The 15,780-nt window shown below is 36.3% G+C and overlaps 1 non-coding gene and 1 pseudogene across 1 annotated transcript; both read right to left on the bottom strand.

Annotated features, from left to right (window-relative positions):
• Window positions 1-1,049: 1,049 nt before the first annotated feature.
• On the bottom strand, window positions 1,050-2,429 carry LOC107780130 (serine carboxypeptidase-like 50; annotated as a pseudogene).
• A 9,234-nt stretch (window positions 2,430-11,663) lies between these two features.
• LOC142178772 (small nucleolar RNA R71) lies at window positions 11,664-11,770 on the bottom strand. Its single transcript, XR_012707025.1, has one exon. It is a non-coding gene; the product is annotated as a small nucleolar RNA R71 (small nucleolar RNA).
• Window positions 11,771-15,780: the final 4,010 nt, after the last annotated feature.

The following is a 15,780-nucleotide window of genomic DNA, read 5'->3' as shown; positions in this document are numbered from 1 at the left end:
ATTGCGAATCACACAGTATGTTCATGCATGTTTTTCCACATATGTACATTACCCATTCATGTGGGGGATTGTTGCATTTTTATTAAGGGGTATGAATGAGAAATGGAAGAGGCACCTCTTGGGTGTGAATGAGAAATGGAAGAGACACCTCTTGGATTACACTTCTTCATTTCACCCTTTCATGAGGTGTGAATGGGAAATGGAAGAGGCACCTCTTGGATTGCACCTCTTCATCTCACCCTTTCATTGTCTATAAATAGAGAGGCTTAGCCTCATTTTCCACAACTGAAAAATCTGAAATCTCTCCCCTTAATTTTTTGCATACTGCATTGGTTATTCAAAAGCAAAATGTAAGCATTTTGTGTGATTTGCTCCGCCATTTGAGTTCGCCCAAATTCTGTAATTTGAAGTGCCGCTATCACAGAATAGTTATTCTGTTTTATCATGGGAGGAATTAATCCGCAACCTTGGGCATTGTGAGAGGATTAAATTCCTTAAAAAAATATAAGAAACTTGTGGGGTCAGAATTTTCTCTGCTTTGTTTTTTCCTTAAACTAACGTTCTCGTTTTGAATACGGAAAAATGACAACATAAAGATGGTATAAAATTAAACAAGAAAGTACCTTAGCTTTATTTTCCTTGTTTTGTCTTTTATTTTATTTTGGTTAGGAGCAAAACTAAAGTTTTTGTTTGTTTGGTCTGGAGAAGAAGCAAAAGAAGTTGGGAAAGAGCACTATCCTATTAACTCTCTTTGACAACTTCAATAGAAGTAGCTAACACAAGAAAACTCTTCTCTATAAGCCTCTTATTTCCTCTGAGGTGTTCTGTTGCTAAGTTTTGGGATACAAAGTAGCAGATGAAGAAAGAATTACTGAGGGAGACAAGAAATACCAGTCAATGATCAAATTCACTTGTAGCTATCGGAATCTTTTCTTAAATCGTATTCCTAGGAGTAAATTGGCAACCTTTGTGTACATGGCACATATCCAACTAGTCAAAAAATTGAATATTCAGAGTACAACCGCCGAATAGCATATAGAACAAAGAACTCATAGTACATTCCTCAAAGTAGTTGGCTTTTGCTTAATCTGATCAGTGGCAAATAGTCCCCTTTCTGATATTCAATCTTCAATCATTATCTGAGAATTCACTGCCTGATCAGTAGCTACAAGATGTCCAGCATTTGACACAACAACATGGCTCAAACTCCCCCATTTCTGCACATATCCAGCTAACTCTTCATTCACTCTCCAAACCTTACGTTTCGCCTCCAAAAACTTGCCAATTCCTTCCCACTTCATCTTCTTCATCCACGCCTCAGTCGACACCACTTTGTCTTGAAAATCACACTGCCCCTGGTACAACAACACTCTAGTGTTCTTAACCAAGAATTCGACCATGTATTTCACACTCTTCATCATATCATCATGCAACACATTGCCTACCAACTCACTACACTCGTCGAAAACTATCGTTTCCTTTGCTTTTAAAACCTTCTTAAAATCTACATTGCTTAGAAATTTTACTATCAATTCATCTTCATATGGTTTGAGCCTCCTAAAGTCATGTATATCCGCGAGTCCTGTCATGTTCACCAATGTCCTCAAGACCCTTGATCTAGCTTCTGTCGCCTCACTCCAATTATCATTTTTGGTTAGCATAATAGCCTCATCTTGAAGTTTCTCCAATTGTATCTTTTCCTTTTCATTGATCAAACCAGAATAGTAAGCATTCAGAGCATGAGTCCCCACTTGAGTTACTGGATCAGTCAGTCCATTTCCAATGGCAATACCAGCTAAATTCACCCGGCTTGATTCAGGCAAACACGCATTCCTTTTCAGTATATAATATCCAAATGCTGGTACATATTTGCCAGCATAACTCTCACCAGTGAAGTAAATAGGCCGAGTTTTGAACGACCGATCCAGCGAAAGAAATTTCCTTGTTGCTACAAAAAGGTGTTTGGCAATGTCATTTTGGTTCCTAGGGATCTCTTCTGGACTTGCAGCAATGCTAAATCCAGTTCCTATAGGATTATCAAGAAACAGGAGGCCAAAAATCCGATTCCAAGAGCCCGGATTGGGCTCAAGTGAAATGTGTTCGACGTTATGTCTCAGAGAAGAGGACACACGCCAAGGGCCAAGCTCGTAAAAGTTTCCGAGCATGGAAGAGCAGCCAGGACCACCTTGGAGCCAGATAACAATTGGGGTTTGAGAAAGAGGGTTGATAGGCTTCTGAGCTTCATAGTAAGTGTAGAAAATGGCAGAGCCTGTGGTCGAGTTGACAGTGAGGTAGCCAGAGTTGGTAGGGAGGGCTTCTTTAGGAAATGAAGAGTGTAGAATTGCTGCTGATGAGCAGGGGAGGAAGCAATAGAAGATGTTGAATAAGAGGAGCAAAAGGAGGAGACATTGTCCTAGTCTGCACTCCATTAGTGGTAGATGGAAATGAAACTAGAAGGCATCCACCAGTATTGAGTGATGAAGTAGGCTAAAGTAATTGGGAATGAGCTAGATAACAAAGGTCTATCATACACAATCTTACATATATTTTTGCGAGAGTCTGCTTTCACTGTTCGAACCCGTAACCTCCCGATCACATAGCATCATTTTTATCAGTTACGCCAAGACTCCTGACTCCCTTTCAGAATACAACAACAAACTAAGGTTGAAATTCCAACAGAATACAACAACAACAAACCCAGTATAATCTCACAAAGTGAGGTTTGAGGAGAGGAGTGTACTCAAAGATAATGATGCTGTTTCGAGGCAAATTCTTTTTATCTTTCTAAGTCTAAGTAAAACTTGTTTAGCACTAAGGTTTGAATCCAGCAAAAGACACTGGCCAAAGTCTTTTCATCTATTTAGCTACGTGTATTAGCGGAAATGTAGAAAATATATGGTAAATCAATCCAAATGCGCACTAGTATGAATATCCTTCAAAAGTATACCGATAGTGAAGGAGTAGAGTACAAAGTATTTTACTACCATTTCTTAAATGAGTGCACATGTTGAGAGTTCCAAACGTGGTAGCAGAACTTGCAGCTGCAGGAAATAAAATTGCCAATCAGTGCGCATGTTGAGAATCCCAAAGTTGAATCTTGAGTCAAGAGAGCAATTCTGCTTTTGGGTTAAACAAGAAAATATTTTCTCTTGTTTGGACGGGACAAAACACATTATATTAATACTACATAAACATCACATACAAATTTGAGCGAATTAATCTCTTTCTTTTCTTTGTTTTTAATTTATGAAAGTCATAAAAAATCTGTATTTGTTAAGATTGTTGAGTTGACATAATTGAGATGTAAATCAAGCTTTGTTCCTAAAAACACTTGTAAAGCTGAGAAAATTAGACCTTGTCCAATATATATCGATAAGCATAACAGAAAAATCAAAAATAGAAATAACAACCATAGTTCGCTTTTATTTTTGTCTTTATTCTTCATTCACTCACTTTTCCATAAAATCAGTGTTATTCAAATTACAATTGATTAAGTCAGTGAAATATAAAATCGCATTTGGATTGCATGTGCGCCTGTTTTAAATAGTAAGTGGACTATTAATTCTCTATGTAAACATAAATGATGATTCTGATCCAATGCTGAAACTTGAAGGACTATTAATTTGATAAAGAAATCGCAATAGATGAATGCGTTATATAAGTCTGCATTCTGCCAATGCGACTTATAATTGAAGTCACTTAATGCGACTTATAAGTCGTATTCAGCAGTGAAATTTATAAGTCTCATCCAACAATATCATTTTCATAGATTTATAAGTCTCATTAAATGTGATTTATAAGTCACAATTTTGTACGTCTCATCCAATTTTCCCTATTAAATTCCCACCCCCTCTTCCTTCTCCCTCTCTTTTGCCGCTTCATTCACTAATTAACACTTGCATCATTACATTCTCTTCTATAATTAAAAATACAAGATATCGCTGGGTTAATGGAAACGATTGTCATTTTGCTTCTGTTCAGTTTGATGTATTTCTTTGAAACGTTGCTTTCACAAACTAAAGTTTTTCCCTTCGTTTATTTTTGTTTGTATTTATGCTTATTTTTCTATTCTTTATTTTTCTTGTGTGTGTAAGAGATGCTCATAAGGTTGAGGATGCAAAAACTTTTCAAGGTTTCTGGCAAAATCCTAAGCTAGTAGGATTAGCGTAATCTGTATTTTATTAAAATTTAAAAGCAGCAGGAACGCAAGGCTAATTTTTCAAATGATCGTCATTCAACTTGTAATTATTTGTACAAAAGTCAATAAACTATTTTTTGTCACTTTAAACTATAGTGTATTACTCTTGAGGGGGAGGTAGTATCATTATGTTCGTGATTCAAATGAAATGAAGAAGATGAATGATACTATTATGAAAAAGGTACTCACTTCAAGTTGCTTTTTAGCTATTGTGAACATATTTTAGGCCTTTGGTAGTGTAAAGCCTTAGTTGTAGCGTTCAATTTATTACCTTATTGAATATGATGTATTTGTTGGATAAGTTTCTATTGAAAGGTTCGACGTTAGACTTGTAGTAAGCGTAAACATACAAATGTATGATTTTGACTATATTAAGACTTTTTTTCTTGTAGTTAAAATGACTATTGTTTATTGCATAATTGTTATAGTCATTAGTTCCCTCATTCGCGTTGCCTTCTCTCTTGTTTTGCAGGCTAAGAAAGCCTCTTATATGGCCTCACTCTACACAATGTATCAAAGAGTGAAGCATAACGGTGTAACGGTTAATGAATCGCGTGAAAATCCAACAAAAATCTTAAATTCTATACGAAGATTGATCGTCTACAATGTTGTACGAACGAGTACAACATATCCAGTAGTCACTATCGGAAGTACAAGCACTAAAACACCAACTAATTTGAGGGAATAGCCTCTTGTTGATTATAAAGAGATCATGATCTACATCCAGTGAAGTTATGACTTGTGTCTTTGAAATCCACGGCACATTGACTGAAACATTTCATCATTATAATTATAAAAATCAAATTCTGATTAATGCAACATTATAAAAACACACTACTAGATTATAATGTAAGGCAAGCACAATAGTGTATGATTAGAATCTAGAGATATGTCTAAATAGATGCTGACAAGTGATTGCCATAAGGAGAATAGTGAGAACAAAACAAAGCTTTAGGGATGCCATAATAGGAATGATACTCCACACGTTAGAAAAGTTTTTTTTTTTTTGGTCAAAATACATAGTTTACCATCGATCTTGCATCCAAATCCCTGTTACACACCTCTTCACCACGGACAACCTTTTACACACCCAACCTTTATCGAGTGTGTCTAAGACACACTATTTTTTTCTTCACCAGATTTTCAAAACATGTGTATTGTCACGTTCCAATAAGCCGTGACACGTGTCACTGAATAATAATAAAAAGATAGCACATAAAATTACAATTATATCCATATCCTCTTCATCCTGTCTATCATAACTGCCATCACCATGCTTTCAATTTCTGTTCGTTCTCTTTTGATTTCCTCAACTGAAGCAGCGTGGTAGTAATAATAAAGAGGAATGTGCATTTCTTTGCGAAGAAGATTAAGAATTTTACAATTTAATTATTTGTAAATTTACCCATTAATAAATTTAAAGAATATGCTTATTTGCAAAAGCTTGAGGTAAGCTTTAATGGCTGGGGATATTTTCGAAAAATTCACTCTTTGGAAAAATTTAACTTAGCCATGACAAAAGCTCAAGCTAAGCTTTTCTAGAAAAGAAAATAATTTTCTGTACATACTCTTGAGCCATGCTTTAATGGTTGGTGGAGCTACAACCAGTTTTAATTGTTGAATTCTAATTATAATTTCTTAACAATAAAATCTACAAAACTAAATACTAATGATCAACAAGAAGAGATATGAAAATTCTTAGTAAATCTATTTGAGAAGAGTAGATCGGGTGGAGAGAAGTGGGTCTAAGTATCAAGGAGCAGCCATGGTAGGTTTGGTAGTGATTTTTAAACAAGGAAGAAGATGACTCTATTTAAAATTTTAAAAAAAGACTAAAAAATTGAAATCTGATACAAAAATTCTCTTGTTCACGCGCTTCATTCGATGGTAAAGATACACACTGACCACACGGGTAAAGTGGTGTGTCTTAGACACACTCTACAAAAGTTGGGTGTGTAAACGGTTACCTGTGGTGGAGAGGTCAGTGGGTAAACTATTTGCCTTTTTTTTTTTTGAACATCTCTTTGCTTTCCAATGGTCATATAATTTATAGCCCCCACCCCACCCCCTCCTTTAATTGTGAACTAGCTGCATCAGTATAATAATGTTGAGAATTTTCGAGAACATATATATATATATATATATATATATATATATATATATATATTGTATATAGTATACATATGATTGTTAGTTCCTAATCATAATTTGCACATGATTCAATTAATGAATTAACTACTTGTTAATCTTTACCGATGCTCTGGGGTAGAAAGACTATTTTCAATAGAAACTCGGCTCCCTCCCTCCAAGAACTCCCACTTTACTTTTTGGGTGACTCGAACTCAACCTCTTGGTTGAAAGTTGAGGGTGTTCATCACTAGAGCAACTTATTCTACAAGTCTGGATAATAAAGTTACATTAGAGGTAAACGCGGCATGTTATTTTCGAAAGCATTTTATTCGAGAATTGATGCATTTGCTACTCATTTATAGAGTCATACTAGCTACATTAATCCGCGTGAACTATTTATTGGACAATTATTTATTTATTTACTTATTGTTGCAGTAATGTGAACTCAAGGCTGGATTATACTCTCCCATCTTGAACCTAAAAATAGTTTTTTTTTTTTGCTTTCTGAACTTGAAAGACAATGAAACAAGTCTCCATGGAAATTAGAGTGGCTACTTTTGGCATGTAAGGAATTGGGTATGAAGAATGATGTTCATAACCTTTTGCCTTTTTGCATATGTTTTGCAATCATTTGTCTACCAAACTTTTATCCTTCCTCACAAATATCTTAGAAAGTAAAGAACCCAAGACTCAAACACAGCTCTCAAAAATTACTTCATTGTACTATATTCAAGTAAGAGTTTACCTCTTTGTTAGAACAAGTTATAAGGAAGAAGAATTGTGGTATTATTGCTGATATATAACGAGGGAAAAACAACTGTGCAAAATCGTTGTTGGTGGATGAGTGAAAACTAATTTGATCCTTGTAATTGGTGAGAGGAAAGACCAACACCGAAGTGTTAGTGGTGAACTCTAGAAAACCATCAGCTATAGTCAGTGGCGGAGCCACATGTATTCAAGGGGAGTCAAACACTCAACCGACATTCCTTCTTTGAAAAATTTCACTGTATATGTAGGTAATTCTTTTTTGCAATGTATACATATACTATGTATTGACATCCATTAACTTTTTCATGAATTTACTTCTTTATATCATGACCCTTTCAGTGAAAGTCCTGATTCCAACGCTGGGAGCTCATAATAAAACTCCCTTGTAATTTAAGAAGACTCAGACACTGGCTTGCCGATTATAAAAATTTATCCTTATTAACATTAAATGCAATTTATTATTTTTTGTACTTTACACTTGTTTAAATCTGCATTACCAACTCTGTGCAATTGCTGAATTAGTCTGTTTAATTGACTCAGCATAAATCGACTAAATTTGCTTAATTCAGCTGATAATTTAAAAGGACTCAGTATAATACGTAATAAGGAGCAAGGAGAAGGAACTTAACATAGATAAGTTTTGATAAATAAATTCAGTAAATGTATGATGAATCATACAAGTACAAAAAAGGCAGTCCAACCAGCCTTTGCAGTGGAATACATTAGTGTTCTTGAATAGAAAGCTACTTACTAGCTAGTTTTTCTTCATTATTCGTACAAAGTATGTTGACGAAGAAATAAGCAAAGACGAAATCACACGCGTATCTTACACATATATATATTATCCACAATGTCATATGTACAACTACAACACACCCAACAATCACTGCAATCACTATCCGAAGTACAACGACTATAGCAAGTCATAATACTATTAATTTTAGGGAATAATCTCCTCTTGAGCTCATGATTAATATCCAGTGTAGCTAGGACTTGTGTCTTTGAGATCCACGACATATTGACTGAAATATTTCATCATCATAATAATAATTATCAAATTATGACTGGTATAACATAAAAAAAAACACGTGACGTTATTTTCATTCTATATGTATGTATATAAACACATAATTGCAAGCATAATAATGTAGAATAAGAATTTAGAAACAAGTAGAAATAGATACTAACTAGTGATTGCCATGAAAAGAATAGCGAAGATAGAACAAAGCTTAAGCAACGCCATAATAGGAATAATCCTTCGCTTTCAGAATTTTTTTGTGTGAATATTTCTTTGCCTTCCAATAGCCATAATTTATAGGCCTCACATTAATTGTGAACTCCTCTCCAACATGTGCTGTAGTTGTTTTTTCTTTTGTTTTTCTCCTTTATTAAATTTTACAGTAATTTATTTTTTATGTTCAAGGCTTGCTGCTGTTGACCTTTTCTTAAATAATACAACCTATTTAAAGTTCCTTTCACCCCCACACCTCCCTAAACTCTTGAATGCACTCAAATATCCTAATGCAACTATTAGTGGGGTTAAACCGTAGAATTAACGATTAATATTTTTATTAGGGTAAGTTGTCTACATCGTACTCTTTGGGGTGTGGCCCTTTCCCTAGCCTTGCATGAACATGGGATACCTTGTGTATTTAGACTGCCTTTTTTTTTTGTTTACTCAAATATCTTGCCATAAGATAGTACCATATCATGAATTGTGCTCGCTAGTTGTTCTAAATAAAATTGCACCTGATTTTGGATCCACTAATATTTTCGTAAGATGCATGTGATATAAGAATGTCAACCTGATCAATAGTATTTGAAATATAATAGTTCACTTCTTGAAAAATCAGCACATATTTTCTTTTTAATTGTACACTTTCTCAAGTTGTTAGGATTTCAGCTGGCTAGTAGCTAGGATTTACAATCAAATAAAGCTTTAGTTGAACTTTGTAAATTTTCTCATTAGTATTCTATGTGTTGAATTAATGTTTGAAATGTACATTTTTGAACACTATTGTGGTTTATCTTTATATTGTTCTAGTGAGTAGACTAACTATTTAAAAAGTCATCTTCGACAATTCTTAATTATAATTTTGCTTCGTCGTAGCTGATACCCTGGAAATCCTAACATTATTCTTCTTGTTATATTCCTACTGGCACATGATTCAATTAACGAGATAACCACTTGTTAATTACTTATTCTACAAGCTTGGGTAATAAAGTTACACAAGTTTAATTAAAGGTAAGCGCGGCAAGTTATTTTCAAAATAATGCATGTGAGAATATTGAAAGCATTTCACGTGAGAATTAATTCATTTGCTTCGCATTTACATTAATCATCTTTCCCTCCTCGCTAATACTAATTGTTATTTTACAGAAGCACTACTAGTTCAGCTAGTCTGTGCGATGAATTTTTTGGAACAAGTTTTTGTGAATGGAAATGCTTTGTTTGCTAATCTTGCAATATAATTCCTTAACCATTATATGCAAAATATTCTAAGGCATGAGGAGTCTATAATTAATAATCTTATGCGGACTAGGTGTTGCAATAGTAACTAATTATTAATGGGTATTGATGTTGGGCATATTTTTATATATTTTAATATTACTTTACCCATGTATTAACCACTTTTTGGTGCTATTTGGTGTTAAAAATGCCCAACATGTGTTAATTATTGGTTTTATGACTAATTGAGTTGTGTGTGATGATTTAGGGTGTTTGGAGTGCAAAAATATGAAGAAAAGATGCTCCAGCTATATGAGAAGACGGTGGATGCGTCGCATCCAACATAAGAAAAATTGTATTTGGTGTACCCTTAGCAGTGAAGTCGGGCTAAGGCATCCGCACCTGGGCACAACAGAGATGAAGGAACAAAGGGTGGATGCGAAGCATCCACCCTAGCATGCGATGATGGGAAGTTGAAGCTGAGGCGGACGTGAAACATCCACCCCAACATCAATCCCTAAAGCTGATTTGGACTAGGAAAAGGAAAACTTTGGCCCATGACTTTTGTACGCAATATATAAGCCAAAAATATCTCTTTAGGTCATCTAACACACGGGGAAGCGGAGAAAAGCCATCACAGAGTTTGAAAACCACAGAATTCGTCTTGAGTTCTTACTTTTCCCTACTTTTATTGATTTTTATGTATTCTTGGAAATTAATTGAGATTGCTACCATGACTATGCGTGGCTAAACTCGTTTGTTCTGGGGTTATGGTTTTACATGAATGTTGATATTCGAATATTGATTTGACGAGTTAATTTATCATATTGGGTTGTTTATTCATATCTTGAGTTTAATTATTTTACTGCATAGCTAACAGTGAAATACTATATATGAATCTTGAGTCGAACTTGAAAGAGGTAATTCTTGATTGCAATAGGAGTGAATAGAGCGCGATCTTGAACCTGGTCATTGAGAAATTGATTTGCGAATACAAATAGAACTATACTCATTTGCCGTGTTTAGCCAATTGTGCAAGAGATTGTTAATGCGTTCTTTTTATCTCTAATCTCATAGAAATATAGGGTTTAGAATAAATTGAATAGGCGAGTAGAAGTTGTCAAATTTATACGAGTATTATTGTCCTTGCAGGTTAATAACCCAGATAAATTAATAAATCGAGTTGATTGAAGAATTCAACAGGATTGTTACATAACCATGACCCTGGAATATTATTTTTCATTGAATTAAAATCCTTCGTGTTGAGTGTGCTAGTTCATTAGTTTTTCGTTTACTTGCAATTATAATTAGTAGAATTAATCAAACAAAAACTACCTTGAAATTGTTCTTGACTCGATAAATTAGAATTCGCTTGATTTAGTTGATAATTAATTACAAGTACTCGTGGGAACGATACTCTACTCACTCTTTATTACTTGATTGACCGTGTATACTTGCGTGTGCGATTTTGGGCAACAAGTTTTTGGCGCCGTGGCCGGGGACTTAGAAATTGATTATCTTACTACATTAAGTTTTTACTACTCATCGAGTTTAGTATTTTTTTAATCTTCTTTTTGACTGGGTGTTCGATCTCAGGTACTTTGCTTGAATGCGACGAGCTAGAAGCCAGGATAGACTACAAGATTTTGACTCAGAACCTGAGAGAGCATTTCGTAGAAAGTTGAGAGAAGCTCAAGAAACAAATAATCTATAAGCACTCATCCAACTTCCCGTGGAAATGGCGGAAGAACACCCTTGGAGGTACAAGAGGTAGTTATGCCCAGCATTGCTAATATCACCTCAAGTATTGTTAAGCCTAGGATCACTAGGTATTTTGAGTTTAAGCAGAGCATGATCCAGCTACTTCATCCAAATGGACAGTTCATGGGACTGCCACACGAAGACCCCCAACAACATATTCTGAATTTTATGGAGATTAGTGATACCTATATCACTAACGAGGTCATATCTGATTATGTCAGGCTCACATTATTCCCTTTTTCTCCGTTGGGAGAGGCCAAGAGATGGCTGAAGTCTGAGCCAGCTAACTCTATTACATCGTGGAATGATTTGGCTCGCAAATTCCTGGCTAGGTTCTTTCCCTCTGGTAAAACCGCAAAGATAAGAAGTGGGATAGTTGTATTCAAACAGAGAGAAGGTGAATCATTTTATGCAGCTTGGGAGCGATTCAAGGGGCTACTAAGAGACTGTCCACATCATAACCAAACCAACGAAGTACTAGCTTACACCTTTATTGAAGGTGTGCACCCTGAAACAAAAATAGTGGTAGACGCAGCAGCTGGTGGTCAAGTATTGGAAAAGAGCTTTGATGAAATTTACGCGTTGTTGAACAAGTTTTCCAAAAGCAACCCAGATTGGCAAGGGGAAGCAGGTAGACACACAACCCATAAAGCTGCCGAGGTACTTGAATTGGATGTTATATCAGCACTATCTACACAAGTAGCATCTTTAGCAAATCAAATCAGCAAGATGAATGTGACCCAGAACCAACAACAGTTCACACCAATGCAACATGTTCAACTAGTACAACAAGTGCAGGTGTTTTGCGAAGTCTGCGGCGAGGGTCATGCCAGTGATGCCTGTCCAGCGAATCCAGAGTCAGTATACTTTGTGGGGAATGCAAATAGAGGTCAAGCTAATCAGAATCAGTATGGTAATACTTATAATCCAAATTGGAGGAACCACCCAAATTTCTCATGGGGAGAAAATCAGGGTAATCAGAATCAGTTCAAACCACAAGGCCAATACCAGCAGTTTCGCCCACAACAAGCAGATCAGTCTGCAAATCCGATGGGTAATATTGAGGATATGCTCAAGAAGATTATGGTTGATAATGAGAATCAAACTACTGCTATTCGAAATTTAGAGCGACAGATAGGGCAACTCGCTAGTGCCCAGAACACCAGACCAACGGGAGCATTACCTAGCGACACTGAGGCTAATCCTAATACCACTATTAATGCTGTGTCATTGAGGAATGATAGAGAATTATAAGACGTCCCATTGAAGAAGAGAAAGCAAGTGACATTTAATGAAAAACAACCCACCACAGAAGTCGAATCGGAAATTGCAAAGGAGTTAGAAAAGCCAATTGAAGAGGCCATGGCAAAGCAACCACAACCAATAGTTGCGAAGCCACCCCCTCCATTTTCTCAGAGATTGCAGAAAGTGAAAGATAATGCAGCGTACAAGAAGTTCCTTGATATTTTGAAACAAGTACAGATTAACATTCCATTGGTGGATATTCTGTAAGAAGTGCCAAAGTATGCAAAGTACATCAAGGAAATTGTGGCAAACAAGTGCAAACTAATTGAGTTCGAGACTGTAGCACTCACTGAGGAGTGTAGTTCCAGAATTCAAAATAAGTTGCCTCCTAAATTGAAAGACCCATGAAGCTTCACAATTCAAATTTCAATTATGAAACATGTGGTTGGGCGAGCATTGTGTGATCTTGCGGCAAGCATAAACCTGATGCTGTTGTCTGTATTTCGACAGCTAGGTTTGGGAGATCCTCGACTGACTATGATGGTATTACAATTGGCCGATAGATCATTAGCCAGCATCGAGGGCGTCATTGAAGATGTGCTGGTCCAAGTGGGCACACTCATATTCCCAGCTGATTTTGTCATCTTGGATTACGAGCCTAATCAGGAATTCCCATTTATTTTGGTACGACCATTTCTAGCCACGGGTCACGCAATTAATCATGTATGTGAAGGACAAATGACCCTGAGAGTGAGTGACAAGATGGAGGTCTTCAATGTATATCGAGCACTTAAATTGCCAACACACAATGAAGATTTGGCAATGATCACAATTGTAGATGATGAATTTGCAGGCACAACACCATACTTGGTATCTGAAGATTCTTTGGGAAGAGTTTTAATTGACGAAGAAGAAGAGTAGGATGAGCTGATGGAAGAAATTGTACAAGTTTTGAACATGACATGCAAATACGTCAAGGGGTTGAAGAGATTTGAGGATTTCGACAGGCCATTGACATTGACACCACCTAAGCCATCGATTGAGGAGGCTCCAAGGTTGGATCTCAAGCCTTTACCTTCTCATCTGCGATACGCATACTTAGGTGTGTCAGAATCCTTACATGTGATCATCTCATATTCATTATCACATGTGCAAGAGGACAAGTTGCTGCGGGTTCTGAGGGAACTCAAAGGAGCCATTGGTTGGACTATTGCCGATATCAAGGGAATTAGTCAATCATTTTGCATGCATAAAATATTCCTGTAGGATGGACACAGACCAAGTGTGGAGCAACAAAGACGATTGAATCCTATTATGAAGGAGGTGGTAAAAAGGGAGATTATCAAATGGCTGGATGCGGGGATCATATTACCTATTTCTGACAGCAACTGGGTGAGTCCTATGCAGTGCGTGCTGAAAAGGGGAGGCATGACAGTTGTGGAAAATGAGCAAAATGAGTTGATACCTACCAGAACGGTGATGGGTTGGAGGGTATGCATTGATTACATGAAACTCAACAATGCTACGCGCAATGACCACTTCCCTCTCCCTCTCATTGATCAGATGTTGGACAGGCTAGCCGAGCATGAACATTATTGCTTTCTTGATGCTTACTCTAGTTACAATCAAATAGTGATAGCGCCAGAAGACCAGGAAAAGACTACATTTACTTGTGTCTGTGGCACATTTGCCTGATGCCATTCGGGTTATGTAATGCACCAACGACTTTTTGAGGGTGTATGATGGCCATCTTCACCAACATGGTGGAGAAATTCGTGGAGGTGTTCATGGATGAAGTTTTAGTCTTCGGGTCGTCTTTGGTTCCAGAATGATCGATCTGGTTTGTGGGTTGAGAATGAGATGTAAATATGGTTAATTTGTTCTATTGTATCAGGATGTAAGGACAAACATAATCTGTTGAGAAACCAAGAATGGTTAGATATAATTGATGATATTGTTAATTGTTTCTCCATGTGGTGTAAGAGACCCTGAATGGAGTTGCGGAGACAATTATGATTTGGTATTCTATTATCAGTCCAGAGGTTGATGTTTGTTCTATCTCATATGTTCCAGGAGAAGCCTGGTTGGAAGAGGATAGTGGCTTTGGTCATACTTTTCCATAAGTATGAATCAGATGGCACCCTAGTCGTCTATGCTGAACATATTTTTCTTGAAGAATTCTTGTCCACAAGGAGTTTGCACTCATATGAAAACACCATAGTAACCCTGCTAGCATTGCATAATTTTTATCATTAGTTTTATATAGTCCCAGTCCCCCAAGTGATTTTGGTGTGGTTACTGTCTCCAAGTTAACAAGGTGGATTTTCTTTTTTCGGGGGTTGATCCCCAAAGAAAATTTCGTTGAATACGGTCTATGTGATTCCTAGTGGAGGTTGGTAGGAGATTGTTTTGCATGGAGTAGTTAGAGATGGTGGCCAGGACTGAGTGTATAAAGGTATTTCTTCTGTTGAAAGTTTTTTCTTTCCAACCTGATAGTTTGTTGTTCATTTTATCGATGATGAATTGGTAATCCTTGCCTTTGGGGAAGTGGTTTGATAGATGAAAGCCAAGCTATTTACCAAAATTGGCGGACTGACAGATGTTTAGAGCACTAGTTAAACAATCTTATATGTTTATGGGAACATTTTTGGAGAAGAATACTTTGGATTTGGAGAAATTAATTTTTTTCCCTGACTGGAGGTGTAGGGAATTGAATATATTTATAATAGTGCTGGCGTTATGTAGGTCAGCACATTATCGATCAATGTAATGCACTACGAATGTAAGTTCGATATGCAGTTTATTTTCTCTGCCTTCTCTCTAAAAAAGTAGAGAGAGATAAACAAATAAAATCAAATGGAAGAAATGAGTAAAAATAGCACGGGCTAGCCAGTTTTTGGGCTGGTAATTCAAAAATAGCCAGCGTTTGCAAAGTCAATTAAAAAATAGCCACTATTTTGCTGCAATACGAACCGGTTCAACATAATATACTGGAGATTGGTGCACCTGTGTATAAACTTCCAGCATATTATGCTGGAACTCCAACACGCGGAAAGTTCCAGCACAATATACTGGAGATTGGAGCACTTGTGTTTGAACTTCCAATATATTATGTTGGACCGGTATATTATACTGGAACTCTTGTATATTATGCTGGAATATTTTTCCGGATTTTGAACAATATTTTCATTCAGATTTATCTTTACATGAAAAATGACTAAATTTTTAT

The sequence above is a fragment of the Nicotiana tabacum genome, chromosome 24 (assembly GCF_000715075.1).
Source record: "Nicotiana tabacum cultivar K326 chromosome 24, ASM71507v2, whole genome shotgun sequence".
Lineage (NCBI taxonomy): Eukaryota > Viridiplantae > Streptophyta > Magnoliopsida > Solanales > Solanaceae > Nicotiana > Nicotiana tabacum.
Note: the sequence above shows the minus strand (reverse complement) of the source record. Positions and strands in the feature narration are given on the sequence as shown.